Raw genomic sequence first — 17,246 nt, 5'->3', positions numbered from 1 at the left:
GTATTTACAGGACTGTCAATAAAATACACCTGCTCTGCATCACCTCACTTCTGTAACTGGCTGTGCTACGGTCACAGCCTTTTAAGGTCACTGGCCTAGCACCCTTGCAGTCGACCTTTGTCACTGCAGTCATAGAATTTTCCAGATACTACAGTCCTCCCCTGTAAACTTTTAACTGCACTTCGTTTTTATGTTGTCTTTTTTCCATAAATCCAAGCGATATGGAAGACGCACATTTCTCCTTGGACCTTCCACACACTGTGTACCCCCAGGATTGTCCCCAGCTTGGTCCATTTTCACCAAAACCTTAGGAGTATCATTCTGATCATTTTGAGGACTCGTGGGTTATCAGTTCACCTGCAGTGTCCTTTGACTCATTTCCTGCATCATTCCTTTCAAAGTCAAAATCAAAAACAAAATAATCATCTTCATCATCATTTACACCATCGGAATTCACATCCTTTCTCTTTTCTTCTAGTAATTGATTTACGTCATTTTATGCACTTTCCATTTACCGACACCAGGTACATAACCGGACCTAAAACGTAGGTAATTTCACCATTCACCCATTTCATCCCTCCCCTGTAATTTCGAATCAGGACTGCTTGTCCCACAGAGAAACCCCTGAGTTTTTTTTATCCTTTGCATTGGAATGTTTCTGTACATGGCAATCCTGGATAGTCTGAGAGGAATTTGGTTTTAGCAAAACAACCTGGTGTCGACTTGTCTTTTGAAAAACAGTTCTGCTGGTGTCTTCCCAGTTGTCATGTGTGGCATACAGTGAGGAAAGTATTTGAACACCCTGCGATTTTGCAAGTTCTCCCACTTAGAAATCACAGAGGGGTCTGAAATTTCCATCTTAGGTGCATGTCCACTGTGAGAGACATAATCTTAAAAAAAAATCCGGAAATCACAATGTATGATTTTTTAAAAATAATTTATTTGTATGTTACTGCTGCAAATAAATATTTGAACACCTACCAACCAGCAAGAATTCTGGCTCACACAGACCTGTTATTTTTTTCTTTAAGAAGCCCTCCCCATTCCAAGTATACTTTTCGCAAAGTATTTTTTCAAATTTTGCACCAGCCTCTCTGCTAAACCATTTGGGGTTGGGTGGTAGGATGGAGTTTTGATGTGCTTCACAACATTCAACTTCAGAAATGTCTCACATTCACTTGCAATGAATTGAGGTCTGTTATCAGTTGTCACCTCTTTAGATAACCCATAAGCAGAAAAGAAGTTCCTCAAAACTTTGTTTTGCACGTGGTAGTATTCTGCATATGTCTGAGTTCAGGCCATCAAGCATATGCATCCATCACTACAAGAAACATTTGCTTGTTGGACTCTGCAAAATCAAGGTGTATTCTTTTTGAGGAAACGACAAAAGATGTCTTTTCAGTATGTCTTTGTGCAGTGAGTATGCAGCGCTTTTCTGAAAATCATTAAGGCCCCTTGGGTAAAGTCCTTAATTCCCAGTTGCTCCCAGTGTGAATAAGTGGGTTAATTTATTGTCGAGCCACTTCATTTTGATTAACATTTTGCTTGTGAACATTCCTGAATGCGACTTTCTTAGCATGCTTAACTTCTATAGCTTTCCACCTGTAATTTATGTAGCTAGAGGGGAAATCTTTCTGTTGTATGCTGCCATCTAGTGGAGGTATTGCTGATGAGTTAATCATCTAACAACAAATTGATAGGATTGTCTTGCTTAATGTATTTACTGAAAGGGTTGCCTTAATCATTGTTAAAAAAAAATTGCCCCTCCTGAGAAAATTTTCAGGAGCCACCACTGCTCTCTATGCACTATTACCTCTGCTATGGCCCACTGCTTGAAAGCGCGCAGATCTTTGAGACTCAAAGCTGCAGAGTCGAGCCATTGCAGTTACTGACAAGTGTTTGTGTAACATGAATATCCAAGCTAAATAATTTATTTGTGAGAATAAATACTGAATAATGCTGATCTGCAACTGTGCAAATTTTCTCCAAGACTTCACATTTTCATATGGGTGTCTGAAGGTGTTTTGTGCCAATGGTTACTGCAGCAACATTAGTAAAAGTGAGTGTAGTGAGTGTACAATTTTTGTTTCCTTTGTGATGCATAGTGCAGGATTTGTGCCCTTGTAATGATAAATTTGAGAAGGTGCAACTGATGTATTTATGGGAGAAAGAAAATAAATCTCAGTGAAACACCGGGAAAACCTGCAAACTTCACACCAGGTCAGAAGTGAACCTGGGACCAGTGCTAACCACAAGGTCACCATGCTGCCCGACTGATTCCCAACTGATAATTACTCCTACACTCTCACAGGTGCTCAGGTGTTTTGCACCAAATATATATACTGTAATAAAACATCACATATGGTGTGTTTCTCCATGCATGATACAGCATGTAGGTGCCTCAGCACTGATGACCTCAGCAACTGAAACAGACCAAGAGGTGTGGAGAAGGGATAGTGAAGCCGTGGGCAAGTAAATACAGTTTTGTTTTGTTCTCTTTTTCAAAAGAGAAGTGGGTTTTTCCCAAGTTTGGCTGACTGTAATTCATTTTAAACACAGCTCATCGTAATTGCTCAGTGTTTTTTGGATGAAGTCATGCAAGGATGCCTTCCACACAATTACTGTGTTTTTAAGACTTCAATTGCTGCCAAGCTTTTTATTATTATACTAGCTTTACCAGGGCAATGCATGGGTCAAAGCTTGGAACTACATACAGTGCATCCAGAAAGTCTTTTTATAAGTTACAGCCTTATTGCAAAATGGCTAAAATTCATTTTTGCTGGGTTGGTGGATTGCGGCAGAGATGGTTGTCCTTCTAGAAGGTTCTCCTCTCTCCATAGAGGTCACCTCCTTGGTCACCTCCCTGACTAGGCCCTTCTCCCCCGATCGCTCAGTTTATACAGCCGGCCAGCTCTAGGAACTTGTTCTATTTACGGATGATGGAGGCCACTGTGCTCATTGGGACCTTCAAAGCAGCAGAAATGTTTCTGTATCCATCCTCAGATTTGTGCGTCAAGACAATCATGTCTCAGAGGTCTACAGACAATTCCTTTGACTTCATGCTTGGTTTCTGCTCTGACATGCACTGTCAACTGTGGGATCTTATACGTATGTACATAGGTGTGTGCCTTTCTAAATCATGTCCAATCAGCTGAATTGGTGGACTCCAATTAAGCTGTAGAAACATCTCAAAGATGATCGGTAGAAACACGATGCACCTGAGCTCAATTTTGAGTTTCATGGCAAAGGCTGTGAATACTTATGCACATGTGATTTCTTAGTTGTTTTATTGTAAATAAGTCTGCAAAAATCTCAGAAAAAAAAAACTTTTTCACATTGTCATTATGGGGTATTGTGTGTAGAATTTTAAGGGGAAAATATTATTTTAATAAATTTGCAACAATTTCAAAAAAGTTTTTTCATGTTGTAATTATGGGGTGTTCTGAATAGAATTTTACTTTCTGTAGCTCTTGTGGTCCTTGGCTCTTGGACAACTCTTCTGATAAATGTTTTCACTCCTCTGTCACAAATCTTGAGAGGAGCACCTGGTCATGCCGGTTTATGGTGAAATTATGTTCTTTCCACTTCTGGGTTATGGCCCCACCACTGCTGGCTGCAACATTCACTAATAAGCAATGCAATTTGGGAAGATCTTGAGCAAGCTCATTGTTTTACCCATCAAGAGATGTTTCTTGTGTGACACCTTAGTAATGAGACACCTTTTTATAGGCCATCATTTGGGACTGAACCAGTGATATTAATTTCTAATGACAAGCGGCAGGATTACTTTCTCATTACTGACAGATTTCAGATGGTGTCTGGGATTTCCATGCCTTTTTGCACCTCCATTTCTTCAGGGCCCATATCCACAAAAAATAGCTCCCAGTGATGTTATTCTAAGAAAAATCTTAGAATTCCTCGAATTATTAGATATTTCTTAGAATTTACCCTTGGTTAAAAGGAAGTTGTCCGCAAAGCACCTTAGGCCTTAAGAGAGCTCCTAAGGTGCCAAACTGGTAAGAGGAGGGAGGAGGTCTTTTAAGAAACGTAACAGTGTCGTAAGCAGAGGAGATGGAAAAGAGATAGGAATGAGAGACATTCTCCGTATGTATGACAGTGAGTCAGACACGCTACTCTACATAATTATTTTATGTTTTTACTATCTTAATGTATTTTTAAATTGTCTAGGTTCTTGTTATCATATACACACTATTAATATCATTATTTTTATTATTATTATTATTATCGGTATTATTAATGTTATTTTCTTTTATTATTACTTCTATTTTGTCATTGGCTTCTTAAATGAGCACAATGGAAATAAGTGTTTTCACTTTCTTGTGTGATACATGTATTTTTAACGTATTTACAATTATATTATGTACTCACAATGAACTTACTAAATAAACTCACATATGTATGCACGCTTTTAATGTATAGCTATTCGACATGAGTGATGTACGTTCAGACATTTTTAAGCTGTGTACCATTTCATTTAATTTTGCTGTTTCATCATCATAACATCAAGTTACCCTCACAATTACCCTCACAATTTTTGATCAGGATATGTCATTCAAAGCGCATATTAAACAAATATGTAGGACTGCCTTTTTGCATTTACGCAATATCTCTAAAATCAGAAAGGTCTTGTCTCAGAGTGATGCTGAAAAACTAATTCATGCATTTATTTCCTCTAGGCTGGACTATTGTAATTCATTATTATCAGGTTGTCCTAAAAGTTCCCTAAAAAGCCTTCAGTTGGTTCAGAATGCTGCAGCTAGAGTACTGACGGGGACTAGCAGGAGAGAGCATATCTCACCCGTGTTGGCCTCTCTTCATTGGCTTCCTGTTAATTCTAGAATAGAATTTAAAATTCTTCTTCTTACTTATAAGGTTTTGAATAATCAGGTCCCATCTTATCTTAGGGACCTCGTAGTACCATATTACCCCATTAGAGCGCTTCGCTCTCAGACTGCGGGCTTACTTGTGGTTCCTAGGGTTTGTAAGAGTAGAATGGGAGGCAGAGCCTTCAGCTTTCAGGCTCCTCTCCTGTGGAACCAGCTCCCAATTCAGATCAGGGAGACAGATACCCTCTCTACTTTTAAGATTAGGCTTAAAACTTTCCTTTTCGCTAAGGCTTATAGTTAGGGCTGGATCGGGTGACCCTGGACCATCCCTTGGTTATGTTGCTTTAGACGTAGACTGTGGGGGGTTCCCATGATGCACTGTTTCTTTCTCTTTTTGCTCCGTATGCATCACTCTGCATTTAATCATTAGTGATCGATCTCTGCCCCCCTTCTCGGCATGTCTTTTTCCTGGTTCTTTCCCTCAGCCCCAACCAGTCTCAGCAGAAGACTGCCCTTCCATGAGCCTGGTTCTGCTGGAGGTTTCTTCCTGTTAAAAGGGAGTTTTTCCTTCCCACTGTGGCCAAGTGCTTGCTCATAGGGGGTCGTTTTGACCGTTGGGGTTTTTCATAATTATTGTATGGCCTTGCCTTACAATGTGGAGCGCCTTGGGGCAACTGTTTGTTGTGATTTGGCGCTATATAAGAAAAAAGTTGATTGATTGATTGATTACACGTCTTAATGCAGTTCAGTTCATATGATCGGTTGATTTCACTGTCCATTCATGACTAGGGATGCGGAGCACATTTCTTTTTTAAATTTCTCCTCCCCCTTTCCATGACAACCAATTACAGCTCTTAGAGGACTGCATCATACCTAGCAATGGGGTCAACCCCGTCTCCTCCCAAAGATAATAGTTTCTGTCCCCTCCTTGCTCAGAGTTGCTCTCAGACACCTCTTGGCTCATTCTTAGGCTAAGATTCCTTGCCAGGAACTTTTAGGCAAAGTTGGGACCACTTTGAGAGGACTTTGAGTTGCAAGAATTAAAGACTTTGAATAGGTGTAGGATGAAATCAGGGTAATATCATGTTTATGCAGGTGAGTATCTGAGGGCACTGAAGATACATCTGGGTTGGAGTGACCAATGAGAAATGTCCTACTTCACTGGGTTATTGATGCAGTCTGTTTTACTGGGATTCTAATGCTCCCCTTGTTGTTGTTTCAACTATCCCATCAGTGAGAACGCTGGACTAGATATGGCTGCATTTTTGTTATTGCATATTTAGTCAAACTTGAGTCTTTTGTCTTGGCTTCTTAGAATGACCATAGCCAGGGCTGGACTGGGGAAATTTTTCAGGCCGGGCATTTTTAAGACCAGGCCACCAGCAGGTATCGAAGGGGGAAAAAAATTAAGCCTGTTGTGACAGTGGTTTTTTTTTTTTGGTCCCTTAACCGATCAATGTGCACCAGGAGACACATACATTTTAACACTATAAGAAGCATTATGAAAAGTTCTCCCGAAATACAGTTATCATAGGCTTATCAAAAGTACGATCTATTGACAGTAGGTCAGATTACTTTTTAGACATAATAAGCCGTCAATTCATTCAGCCTTGTTACTTAAATTTAGAAATAGAAATTATATAAAAACATTTGTTATAGAAATACTGTAGGCTATACTATAAATAATATATCATTACTTGTGTGATACAATTCATCATATAAAGCAAGAAATGACTGGATGACTGGACCAATGACTGGATACAAAGGTTGAACTTTTGAAACTGCAATACACAAAAAGGCCACAAGATGGAGACAGTTGTCTATCTCACTACAAGCTACAAGTAACATCAAGGATATCTTTTATTACCAATTTGTGTTGCTAATCAACTTAGAGAATGACTCTCAATTTAAAGTAAAATGTTAGGTATGTGAAATTATGCCAGGACTTGGGAAAATACATTTTAGACAGGGATGCCATTATACCACGCCACTGCACCGCAGACTGTGCAAAACAGCATACTTCGTATGACCGACGCACGACCGTCACACAAATAGAATAAAGAATAAAGAAACAACCTGGCGGCGGCAGCATGGTAGCTAGCCATGCAAACCATTTGCACAGGTTACACTGCTAGGCTAGGTTACGTGACTGGCAGAGTTAGCACAAACGAAAATTATATCCAACCTTAATTCATATCTGAGTGACCCAGTTAGACAGCCCAACCGAGGCCCGAGATGGAGGGGTAATTGGCCTGCCCCTCACCTCATTGGTCCAGGCCACAATCAATCATGACTAAAGGGCCGATCTACCAGTTTATGCACCAATAGGAGGGTTTATATACCGGTATCCAGTGTTGCCACAGTTACTTTGAAAAAGTAATCCAATTACTGATTACTGATTCCTCCTTGAAAAAGTAATTTAGTTACTTTACTGATTACTCAATTGTAAAAGTAACTAAGTTAGATTACTAGTTACTTTTTAGTTACTTTCCTCAGCTGCCCACAACAACCCTCTGCCACCTCAACATGACAATGATACTTGTTTTGCCAAAACTCACTTTATAGTCACCCTTTCTTGAGTTCAATGAAAATATATACTTGTTTTATAAAAAGTAAAATAAAGACCTCTTTCTTGACCTCATATTTAACTGTTTTACTGTAACAGTAAAACTTGTAATTTCTAACCTACATTGTTAATAAATGGAACTATTAAATTCTTTCTAACATTTTTCTAACATTTAAATTTTCTCTAAACATTTTACTTGTCGAAATTATTATTATTTTAAGTAGTATTAGTAGTTGTAGTAAAAAAAAAAAAAAGGCTTCAAAACTGGACCTTTAATCTAGGGGTGTTGTGAGGGGGGGACATCCTTGCCCCATGCCCCCATTCCATCTGGATTCGCCCCTGCTTTGGCATTTATTTATGCAGAAAACATGACCAGATTTACAGGTAAGAAAGTTTTATCGTGTTTTCACATCATGTGGTCCTCAGAAAGAGAGTTTAGGTGCATTTGAGTGGAAAATAGTGTTAGTTGTTGACGCGTCGCGGAGGATCAGCTGTTTTAACGTGCAGATACGGAGCGGCTCAGCTCAGCTCTAAATAAAAGAGGAAAAAAAAGCATAAAAATGTCTTTGTAAAGCTCAGTGCAGGTGTGTTGGCATCTTACACTCTAAGAAATGAAACACAGAGGTTTTAAATGTAATTAATACTATTATTTTCAATATATTTGCAATTGCTAATTTTAGGGATTCAAGTAATAATGTTTCATTTGATTTAATTAATTTCAACTACAATATTGTTTTGCACTTAACTGACAATGTTATGTGGAAAAAAGTTACCTTAACTCTATTAATTAAATTCAATGTTTTAGTTCTTATCGTGTACCTGCCGGTGAAGGCGCGCACCGGCAGACAGCAGGAGGAGAGGGAGAGCTGCAGAGGGATTCACGGCGAGGTCCAGTAACAACCCAGGCTCAAAAGCAGAATTTAACGTTAGCCATGTCACAACGCGCAAAGCCAGGAAGACAATGAACGAACTTACCCCGGGAGAAAACCCTGAGCCCATGCCGCATGCCAGTCAGCACGCACTCCCAACAAACCCCCACACAGGCCAGACCACTGCTCTGGAACATGCAGCATTTGGTGTAGAACTTGCCCAAGCAGAGTCGCACAGGAGCACACGCACCTCACCACCACAAAACCCACTCCAGGTGGTGTGTGTACAGTGGTGGGCACAGTTCAGCTAATCCGATAACAGATAATTATCAAAGCTAATGTTTTTGCTAGCGGATTAACTTTTCAGAAGTTTTAAAACCATCATCGGACTAATTATCTTCCGATAAATTTAGTTCAATAACTTTCAGTCTGATATATTTTTTTTTTTTGCTGGTAAAGTGAGCAAAGTTTAAAGGTCAAACATGTTTGTAAACCCTAAAATCAAACATTTTAATCCATCTGTTGTGTGTTTATAGCAGACTGGCTGCCTGTTGCTTGCTGATGACATCATCATTGGCAAGTCAACGCAGGGAGCATTGTGGGTAGTGTAGTTCAGGTTCGCTTTGGACGTTACAGTGAGTGAGTCCGCTCGACACAAAAACAAAACAGACTAATTTTAACATTATTTTATTTTATTGCTTTGTGTTTCTAATTTAATTGCCAAGACTTGGTGGGGGAGAGGAGCTCTCACATCGCAGCTGTGTGTACAGAGGGACTTTTCTTTACATTTAGACACTGTTTTGAATAAAAAAAAGACGCTTTATGTGAATTATTTATCGTATTGTATCATATTTATTGTTTTTTTTTCACTTCTGTTGTGTATTTTACAGGCATATTGTCACTTATCTCATAGAGAAAGGTGAGGGATGAGGCAAAAGGCTGTGCTCATAAAATCTGAGTTTTTTTTTTTCTTCCTTCTGCCTTGTTCTTTTGTTTTCCTACAATAGCCACAAGACAGAGTGTATGTGTGAAGTGAAACCGCTTATGTGAGGTGTGTCTCACTGTTGTGCTCTTTGAATTAATGGACTTTAGACATAGGTTTTGGTGCGCTAAGAAAATGCACAGTCTTTCTGATGATGAAGCTATCAGCATGTCAGCTCTGTGCTCAAACTCACCGTATTTTTAGACAAACACACCCACAGTAGTGTCAGTGGTATTCTTATTTAGAAGTTGTGGGTGCAGTGTGTAAACATGGCAGCTGCACTGGGTAGAAATTAACAATGAAACTTATGCTGGGCTTTGCACCTGGTGTAAGGTTGACCCATTATTTTGCAATGTAGTTTCAGAAGCACAGCACTTACTTTCAAATGTATACACATTCTCACTGATGGAGGCAGATCAGTCGATGCTGATGGTGCCAGATGTCTTGTCTGGGTGCCATCCCTCTTTGCTGTAACTGTGTAGAACATCATTATCATTGCCCTGCAAACATATACAATATTAATCATGACTCCTATCAGTCAACAACCACTAATCCCATATCTCATCAAAGTTAATTAAAGTTATCACTCTACCTGACAATGTCACTGACAATCTAATTTATCTATTATAAATACCTCTTAAAGATTGAGAAATGGCTTGCCTAGATACTCACATATGATTTGGCTGCTACAAGGTCTCTTAAAAATGTTGCAACATGTTCTCTTGACAGACTGATGTCTGACATTTTAAAAGCTTTTTTCAAATTGATTTTCAGTGAAAAGTTAATTGCTCACTGTCATCAGGCACTTTCCAAACTAACTAAAAATAATTTGCATGAAACTACTCAGGGAAAAAAAAAAGATACCAAGGATACCTCTGTCAGTGAGTCACAGACCTGTTTCAAAAAATTATTTTAAAGCTCAGATCATTGAGAAAAGTGTTTTCAACAACAAAATATGATTTTTTCTTTTTTAACTCAAATGATAATCTTTGACAAGATTCAGTCAGACTTCAGTCATCCTCACCACATTCTGGAAAAACACTTCTAAAGTCTTCATAAGGTCAAATAAATACCACTTTCCCCTAGGCACTCTTGATAAATGGTAAATGGTCTGCATTTATATAGCGCTTTTCCATCTGTATCAGACAGTCAAAGTGCTTTACAATTATGCCTCACATTCACCCCGATGTCAGGGTGCTGCCATACAAGGCGCTCACTACGCACCGGGAGCAATAGGGGAGTAAAGGCCTTGCCCAAGGGGCCTTAGTGATTTTCCAGTCAGGCGGGGATTTGAACCCATGATCTTCTGGACTCAAGCCCAACACCTTAACCACTAGACCATCACCTACTACTTCACGGATTCTCACGTAATTTGCACCAAAGTCAAAGTGTCTTTATTAGTCTCCCTAGGGAGAAATTTGTCTTGGGCAGAGGGTTCTGCTGCACAAAGAACACGTCCAACACATTTAGTACATACCACCCATGCATCAAAAACAATTTTATCATAGACTAAAGTTAAAATACAAATACATAATCACCAAAATCATACCAGCATCTCAATGCAAATTCTGCATCACATGACCTTATACGAGCTTTTCTGTCCACCCTGAGCCATCTGCTCATCGAGCTTCACTGACAATATAACAAACAAGTGTTTGTATCAGTTATATTTACAAAGAGAGTGCAGTACGAGACGCATCCGATAAAATATTGTCTACAAGTCTGAGGATTGCTTGTTCAAACAAATCATAGGGTCCCTTCACACATAACACGAAAGACGCAGAAACTGAAAGACAATCCACGAACCAAAAACAAAAGGGGGAACCACAAAACATTCCATCTGCTGTCAGGAGGAACGCATGTTCGGACAGGCGTGCACGAAACTACGGTGACAGTTTTGTGCACGCTCGTGTTTGCGTACACGAACACAGTGCGAGCATGTGGAAAGTCGCGCACACAGCAGCGGAGCAAAAAATTAATAAAACACCACAATTTATAATACTTAATTCCTGTTATAAAAAGCGAATTTAGCTTCCACCTACACGTACACCAGGAAGTAATGCAATTATGTGGAGTACTGTTCTCTCTCCCGTGACCCGAACCCGGAAAGGCGGTTGAAGATGAGATGAGACTGTTCTCTTTCAAGTTTTACATGAATTACCTGATGCACTCATCTCATGAAGAGCCGGCCGGCTCCCATCTCATGAAGAGTCAGCTCCCGTCTAATGAAGAGCTGGCTCTCGCGTCGTGAACACATCAGCAGTGAACTGCTGCAAATATATGTGTTTTAATTATTACAATGTGGGGTGATTTCTTGCATGGTACAATATTCAGCAGCTTTGCAGTGCCCTGACGCGATGGTCAGCTGAAGCAATATGTTTTAATTTATTCCGACACGAAGACAGCATGCTGGTGTCCGCGCGTCGTGCTGTAGTTGTGAGTCTTCATATCCTACAAGCCAGTATAGGTGTTCTCGAGCTGTGAGTTGAAAGCACAGATATTTGAACAGCTGCAGGTTGCAGGGGGACATGCCCACCTCTGTCTGCAGACAGGTTGGCACAGTCACACCCATGTGTGTTCCTAGGTTACGCCACTTTCTTGTGGCACTTAGACACTTTTCACAGACAGGTCAAATGTGATTGCCTGCTGTCAACTCTCATACCAGGAGCGCGAATGGCCCCTCCTTTTCTAAGTGACCAACGAGCAGTGTTAGATGTTTGTGTGTGACACCTGGAATTTGGCCGAAACCTGCCGAGAGGGGGATCGAATGAGCACGAGCAGGTCATTCACTGTCTTTCGGACGCTTGTGTGTGCAAATGTTGTGGTGACAGCTGTACGAGGCGTTTGAGGAGGCTCTGATTTTTCACGAGTGGCATGCAATTCCTCCTTCATGCGCTAGTCGGCTTCAATCATGTTATGTGTGAAGGGGCCCTTAGGGAGTTACAGTTACCACTATACCAATGATTTTGCCAGTTAGTTTTGTCAGATTTAGTATATGAGTTTTTGATTTAACCATTAAATTACCAAACCAGCTGGTAATACCATAACACAGGCTCAATAGTTGCTCTGTAGAAAATCAACATAATATTCCTACATACACCAAACAGTCAATGTCAAAATTATTTCACGGATTCTCATAAAATTGGCACCACAGATAGATATTAGGCCATGGAAGACTCCACTGAATTTTGGAGGTGATCCGGATCCAGATCCAGATTCTGGGTCAAGATTTCACTTTATATACGCTTTGAAGGATTATGTCAAAATTATTTCACGGATTCTCATAAAATTTGCACCAATTTGCACTCCTGTTAAACAAAGACTAATGACTCTTCATGAAGAAAATCTACTATCCATAGTAGATTCAGGCATAAATTTAGGCCTGAATCTACTCTGACCATTTTATCCTCACAAAGCATTCATAGTAAAATCAATAAAACATAATGCATAAAAATGTGTACATAATCTATGTAATCATCAGCCAAGAGGCTGTGACCATGTGACCAAAACAAACAAACAAACAAACAAAAAAAACAGATGTTCCTCTTTTGCTATTCTCATTGTTATTCTAACTTTAACCCTCATTTATGAACACTAAATGAGAAACGCATGTTGTGCAAGGAAATTTGTATGATTATGCACGAAATATCATGCTTAACTTTTTGTATGATATCATACAATATGCTTCATGAGATTACACTGCTCTGACATACATACCTGAAGTACACTTCTGGACTCATGCTGGTTCTGAGATACATGGCCAGACATTTGTGAGAGATGGGTTACACTCAACTTCATGTGGCACCATGCACTGCCACATGATACATGTTGGGCTTAGAAATGGATTTCAACTTTTTCCAGTGCTGCAGAAGGTCATCATGTCACATGGCATCATAGCCATAGAAGAGCAAAACACATGTACAGTAGTGTTCAGAATAATAGTAGTGCTATGTGACTAAAAAGATTAATCCAGGTTTTGAGTATATTTCTTATTGTTACTTGGGAAACAATGTACCAGTAGATTCAGTAGATTCTCACAAATCCAACAAGACCAGGCATTCATGATATGCACACTCTTAAGGCTATGAAATTGGGCTATTATTTAAAAAAAAAGTAGAAACGGGGGTGTTCACAATAATAGTAGTGTGGCATTCAGTCAGTGAGTTCATCAATTTTGTGAAACAAACAGGTGTGAATCAGGTGTCCCCTATTTAAGGATGAAGCCAGCACCTGTTGAACATGCTTTTCTCTTTGAAAGCCTGAGGAAAATGGGAAGTTCAAAACATTGTTCAGAAGAACAGCGTAGTTTGATTAAAAAGTTGATTGGAAAGGGAAAAACTTATACGCAGGTGCAAAAAATTATAGGCTGTTCATCTACAATGACCTCCAATGCTTTAAAATGGACCAAAAAAAAAAAAAAAAACAGACGCGTGGAAGAAAACAGAAAACAACCATCAAAATGGATAGAAGAATAACTAGAATGGCAAAGGCTCACCCATTGATCAGCTCCAGGATGATCAACGACAGTCTGGAGTTACCTGTAAGTGCTGTGACAGTTAGAAGACGCCTGTGTGAGGCTAATTTATTTGCAAGAATCCCCCGCAAAGTCCCTCTGTTAAATAAAAGATGTGCAGAAGAGGTTACAATTTGCCAAAGAACACATCAACTGGCCTAAAGAGAAATGGAGGAATATTTTGTGGACTGATGAGAGTAAAATTGTTCTTTTCGGGTCCAAGGGCCACAAATAGTTTGTGAGACAACCCTCAAACTCTGAATTCAAGCCACAGTTCATAGTGAAGACAGTGAAGCATGGTGGTGCAAGCATCATGATATGGGCATGTTTCTCCTACTATGGTGTTGGGCCTATATATCGCATACCAGGTATCATGGATCAGTTTGGATATGTCAAAATACTTGAAGAGGTCATGTTGCCTTATGCTGAAGAGGACATGCCCTTGAAATGGGTGTTTCAACAAGACAATGACCCCAAGCACACTAGTAACCGAGCAAAATCTTGGTTCCAAACCAACAAAATTAATCCCTCGCAGATGTGAAGAAATCATGAAAAACTGTGGTTATACAACTAAATACTAGTTTAGTGATTCACAGGATTGCTAAAAAAGCAGTTTGAACATAATAGTTTTGAGTTTGTAGCGTCAACAGCAGATGCTACTATTATTATGAACACCCCCTTTTCTACTTTTTTTTTTTACTAATAGCCCAATTTCATAGCCTTAAGAGTGTGCATATCATGAATGCTTGGTCTTGTTGGATTTGTGAGAATCTCCTGGTACCTTGTTTCCCATGTAACAATAAGAAATATACTCAAAACCTGGATTAATCTTTTTAGTCACATAGCACTACTATTATTCTGAACACTCCTGTAGTTAGGTGCTGCAATTTCTCTTATCCAGCTTCACCAACTGGAAACCGCCTCCTAGACGAAAAACCTTGCTATGATTTTGGCTTTAAGCTTCTGTGACATGAATGTCAGAATTCATCCTTATTTAAAGGACTTCATATCCCATTTTAGAGAGAAAGGAAGTACACTGTGTCCTACTTTACTCCTTTCTCGTTATAGTCCTCCCTTGCAGTCATGTACACTTTATGTCAGACCAGCTAGTCAGCCATGGTAAGCCTAAGTCAATCTCTAATGAGTCTATGGCCTTTGTAGGAGCAGTGGGCATGGCAACCAGCTCCATCAATCAATTTAGAACAACAGCAACAGAAACAGGTCACTTCCTAGAGACTGAAAATATGTTTTATTTAATATAGAGGTATTTTTATCTACAAACAATAATATAGTACGTTTTAAGACACCTGAAGTGAGCACACTCAGAGACCCCAGAGCAGACACACATAAAACCCGAACAGGCTGTTGTTGTAATCAATAAGTTCAGGATACAGCAAAAGACAAGTCTGTTCAACAAATGCCTCTGGTTGAAAACACACAGATGGATCAATCATTGAATCAAGCAATGGGCCAGGAACATAAGGAAATTACTCTGGGATACAACAGTGCCAAGGAGGGAATAAGTAAACACACTAAAGCGAAGATGAGGCAGAGGGTCAAAACACAGGAAGCATGTAGGAAGCCAAGATTTCACTCGGTGAGTCAAAATTTCACACATTCTGGAGAAATGCTGGTTTCTCAGAAAGCAAAAGATGGAGAGCCATGCCATAGATTTTCTGGGTCAGGCTCAAAGACTTTCAATCAGCCCTCGGAAATAGTTTTTTGATTAAGCGCGTTGAGGCAACTCTGTTGTGATTTGGCGCTATACAAATGAAAATAAATTGAAATTGTTTGTTTGTTTTTTGCTAGCTAGATAACTAGGTGATGCAGCTATGAATGGTCAGAAATGCAATCAAATTTCAGAACCCCCATCCATATGTGTGCCAACTAGCAAATTGGAATGAAAAAGTTTTTGGCCGTTGACCCAAATGATGGCAAATTTGATCTTGCCTGGGCAATTCTGGAACCCATCTCCATATGTCAACTAATATTTGATGTTGCACTGGAAAAAAAAAAAAAAAAAATCTTTGGAGAATTTTGACCCCGGTGATCTTTTCCTGTGTCAAACCAAACCCTTTCATTGCAATTTTAACCGTCATCCACATGTTAAGTTCAGTGGAAATCAGACAAGAGGTTGGAGGAGCAGGGGAACAAACTAACTTTGCTGAAATTGCAGCATGATTTCATGGAGAATAATAAATACATTTTTTTTTTAATTAAAAAGTAAGAGTTCCAACTCTCATTTCCATAAATTTAGTTTAAAATAATGCAGTGACAGCTGCTGGAAGAGCTTTTTTCAGAAGTAACACATTTACAATGTGTATCCATTCACCCAGAACTCATTACAAGATGTTTTATGGCCATGTAACAGTGACACAGTATTTCAGTATTAGTCATAAAAACAGACTCATTCCTCCCATGACTGCAAGAAGTAATTTGCAATAGTAAATTGTGGTTATTTTGGCCATCTGCACAAGCTGTTGTTGAACTCAGCAGTGGCATGGCATGTCCTTCTCATTTGCTTTGGGAACCCCCCCCCCCCCACCAACAACTGGTTCCCACCCATGCACTTTCATAACCATGCACACTCACTCAGGAATATTGCTCTGTCAGCCGACATTTAGAAGATTAACCCCAAAATAGCTAAAGGGCATCCCAATTCCTACCCACCCTCAGCCGCTTGCCCCGCCTCGCTGTGTTTCCTTCCTTCCAGCTCTCTGAATGCTTGCGCAACAAGTGGCGCCGCTGTAGGGCCCCTTGTGTATTAGAGGGTTGAGTGGTGTCCCAGAGAGTCATAATTACACCACCACTCAGGTGATTTAAGGGTCCGGGAACATGCTGACCCATGCGTGGCACTAACATTCCCATGTTCCGTTGACACCTACTTATTTTTTGTGTGTTTGGAGTCATTTATTCTCCCATTTTCCACATACAATGCAAACTCTGACAAACTGGGCAAATTCTGTTCCATCTATTTGCATTTTGACTATTCTGAAATCAACTTTGTCACATTGCTCCATCTTCTTCTCTGCAGGAAATCACGAACCACAATGAGTTTACAGAAGACAACACTGATGTCTGACAAATTGATTTTTATTACTCTGCAACCAGTGCTTACCAGAAGTTTTATCTGACAGCCTATAATTCAAAATAAAAGATTGATAACAGTGTTTGGTTGATTTTTTGCCTCCCACAGACATTGTGGTGACAACTGGGAATGTTTTCCTTTTAACAAGATCAGGGATAATACCAGTTAATGGGAAAGGGATGTTTCTCTGCTACTTCTTTTACTCTCAATATCGTCTTCCTCTTTCACATTGGCTATGGGACATGTAATGAATACAGGGTTCCCACCCTGTATGAAATACGAAGTCCACACATTTTGCAGTATTATGTCTGACAAGACTAATCTACTCTTTTACCTGTTTGAAATTATCATTTGACTTCTCTTTGATACAAGTGTCAGGAC

At 39.7% G+C, this 17,246-nt stretch overlaps 1 long non-coding RNA gene across 1 annotated transcript; it reads right to left on the bottom strand.

Annotated features, from left to right (window-relative positions):
* Positions 1 to 500: 500 nt before the first annotated feature.
* LOC117516540 lies at positions 501 to 17,160 on the bottom strand. Its single transcript, XR_004562458.1, has 3 exons — positions 17,146 to 17,160; positions 11,859 to 11,870; positions 501 to 601 (listed from the first exon to the last, which is right to left on the bottom strand). It is a non-coding gene; the product is annotated as an uncharacterized LOC117516540 (long non-coding RNA).
* Between the last annotated feature and the right edge of the window lie 86 nt (positions 17,161 to 17,246).

Source organism: Thalassophryne amazonica, chromosome 9 (genome assembly GCF_902500255.1).
Source record: "Thalassophryne amazonica chromosome 9, fThaAma1.1, whole genome shotgun sequence".
Taxonomy (NCBI): domain Eukaryota; kingdom Metazoa; phylum Chordata; class Actinopteri; order Batrachoidiformes; family Batrachoididae; genus Thalassophryne; species Thalassophryne amazonica.
This window is presented reverse-complemented; position numbering and strand designations above follow the sequence as displayed.